This window comes from Chiloscyllium plagiosum, unplaced genomic scaffold, assembly GCF_037043375.1.
Source record: "Chiloscyllium plagiosum isolate Xiang-an unplaced genomic scaffold, Cpla_swu_hap1 HiC_scaffold_42, whole genome shotgun sequence".
Lineage (NCBI taxonomy): Eukaryota > Metazoa > Chordata > Chondrichthyes > Orectolobiformes > Hemiscylliidae > Chiloscyllium > Chiloscyllium plagiosum.
The window spans coordinates 66,842,621-66,845,687 of record NW_028270180.1 but is presented as its reverse complement, the minus strand read 5'-3'; the positions used below and the strand labels follow the sequence as shown (position 1 = coordinate 66,845,687).

The window sequence follows — 3,067 nt, the reverse complement described above, 5'->3', positions numbered from 1 at the left end:
CTTTTCAAGGAATATATAGATAGCTTGGAAATAAAACGGTTCAAATCTACTGTGTCCCATCCAGAATCACACGGTGCACTGGAAAGGTGACGTCAATTATTAAAGACTATTTTGAGGTTTTATGGTTCGGAGGAGCCAGATTATTTCCATAAGGGAGTTGCGTCAGTGCTGTTTGCGACCTGAGATGTACCAAAAGAATCCACCAATCTAAGTCCGTCTGAAACCAATTGTGGGCATAAAGTAAGAGGACCATTAAAATTTATTAAGGCAAAATGATTAAGTCAGATTAGAGAGACCACGCATTTGGACGATGTGTCAAATTTTAGAGTTGGACTAAATAATGTTGGGGAGTTGTCAGGACAGTATTTAAAAGTATCGCAGCAAATGGTGAAGCAGGAAGTGTATGAGAAATCAATAAATCACAATTTTGCCACTCCGAATAATGTATTTATTTAAATTTCATTAATCGGTGAAACTTTAAAGTAACGTTTAGAAGACCTTATTTAATTGAGAGGAACTTGAGTGAGGTTAGCTACTTGATAGCGACTCCAGGCATGAAGGAATCTCACAGATTGTGCGATGGGAATATGCTCTAACGGTATTTTGGCAGAGAACAAACACAAGAGGAGAATGTATTATTGACTACGACACACTGGGAAGAACCAATGTCAGGGAATTCTGCATTGTACGTTCCTGAAATAAAATTGGACAATGCAAAAGTTGTCCAAAATTGTTAAAGTTATTCAGTTATCTTCCAGAAGAAAATCGAAAGTTATTACTCTTGCATGGGGAGATCTGCTGAAATATACTGGGTATTAATAATCTAATTGTAGATGATGTAAATATAGGAGATGTTGTTCTGACTTTGTAACATCCTTGCAGGCATAACCCTCTAAAGTTGTACAAATTCATAAGGAGCTGTCACGTATGCTCCAAAATTGCATAACCGAAGTGAGTCTCAATGAATGGAGTTCACCCATCATCATGGTGCCAAAGCCAGAAAAGACCCAACAGTTATGTGTGGACTATCACAAAATCAATGTTGTTAGAAAGACTGATGCATATACATATATGCAGCTGGAAGACTGTGTGGAAAATATTGGAGGAGCAACTTGCATTTCCAAGTTGGACTTCCTCAAAGGTTACTGGCAGTGAACTTTGTCAGAAAGATCAAAGGCAATTTTGTAACGCCAAATGGCCTTCAGAAATTTAAACTAATGCCGTTTGTACAGAAAACACTTCAGCCACATTTCAGAGGTTAACTGACAGGTTAATTGGCGGATATGCAACTGTGTGGTGTATATTGTGCTTGGTGACTAAGAGTCTCTCATGGATTGAATATTTACAGCATTTATCGGGCTTGTTTGATCGAATTCGGAAGTCAAACCGGCTTGTAAACCTAGCTGAAAGGGAATCTGCCAAAGCCAAAGTCACCTTCCTGGGATATGTCTTTGAAGACGGACAAATACCCCCACGGGATGCGAAATCGTAAGTTACAGGGGACTTTTACACATTGTTGACGAAAAGAGCAGTACCACGGTTCCACGGATTGAGTGGCTTTTACTGAAAGTTTGTGCTGAATGTTAGCAATGGGACTGTTCCACTCACCGAATTGTTAAAAACAGGCAAGAAATTTCATTGAACACAAGACTTTCAAAATGTATTTGACAACCTAAATACTTTGTTAGCCATTGCTAAAGTGTCAGTCACCCCTAATTACACGAAGGCTTTCCAGGTGCCTATCGATGCCAGTGATTTGCGTGTCTCTCTTCTTCTGCCCCTCTAATTTCGACCTGTAAACCTGTTTCATTTTTCCTCTGTGTTTATGGCGTTTAATTATCAGGGCTGTTGTGTATTTTTGGAAAAGCATAATTAAGTCTATTTTGGGTAGCTGAGTTCTGTGGGTATTCTATATTCTGTTCACTGTGTTTCATCCCTTAATATTGTGAATAATTATCGCTCTGTTTTAAAAACTGGAAGTCAACCTCGCTAAAGTATTCCGAGTCAATTTTACTATATATTCACCAAAACAAATAACGACGTTACACTCTGGATTGCCTGCATAAGAATGTTTTGAGTGGTGTGGCATAGGCAAAACGGGGGTTGTTTTTCTCAGAGCAGAGGTGATTGTGAGGAGACATGATCGACGTGTACGAAATAATGAGGAGCATGGAATGACAGATTGAAGGACACATTTGCTCTTGATCGATCACCAGGGTGTGTAGATTTCAGATAAGATGCAGAAAGCTTTGAATAGACTGGTAGGAAAAAATTATCAGTCAGCAGGTGTTAGAGTCTGGAACTGACTCTCGATAAAGATCATTTGGACAGTTAACCCTTCATTCTTCTCTGATTCCACTGGCCAAAGAGTTTCGAAAAGTTCTCAAAGCCGAGCATTCCCGCGAGCAACAATTATTCGATCGGAGGCTTTATGAAATGGAAAGGTGCCCACGAGTAACGTGTACGACTATTCGGCTTCCCTCCTGTGATGACGCTGGAACATTGACTCTCATATTCTCGGGAACATTTAATGAAGGCATTCTCGGTCCTGCAGATGAAGAACTCACACCTTATTTTGGCTTCGGAAAAATCAGTTTTGGTGCTTACTATAAGTCTGCGCTAACCCCGAGCCAGGTAGGATTCGAACCTACAATCTCCTGATCCGTAGTCAGGCGCGTTATCCATTGCGCCACTGGCCCGATGCATGCAGCTGACTTTAAGAGCCATGATGTTAACACGTACATGGTTAATAGCAGTCATGTTCACCAGTTGAACAAGCGAAAAAGATAATCATTGTCACTGCTTCAGTCCAATCTTCTTCACCTTTCAAAGCAGCGAATTTTCCAAAAAAAACACGTATGTCCTCATGAAGCTTCCATTCACACTCTGTCTGCTCAGTCAGTCAATGCTGATCTGATGAATTTCGAATCTACTTCTTCAGCATAACTGACGTGAACGTGAGCCTAATTACCACACTGTATCTACCAGTTAACTTTCAGAGATTGCGATTACATTAACGACCTTTGCGAGTATGCAGGAATGTGAATACTGTAAACCGAGCAATAAA

The 3,067-nt window shown here is 40.2% G+C and overlaps 1 non-coding gene across 1 annotated transcript; it reads right to left on the bottom strand.

Moving 5' to 3' along the window:
* Window positions 1–2,626: 2,626 nt before the first annotated feature.
* Window positions 2,627–2,699, bottom strand: trnar-acg (transfer RNA arginine (anticodon ACG)). Its single transcript has one exon. It is a non-coding gene; the product is annotated as a tRNA-Arg (tRNA).
* Window positions 2,700–3,067: the final 368 nt, after the last annotated feature.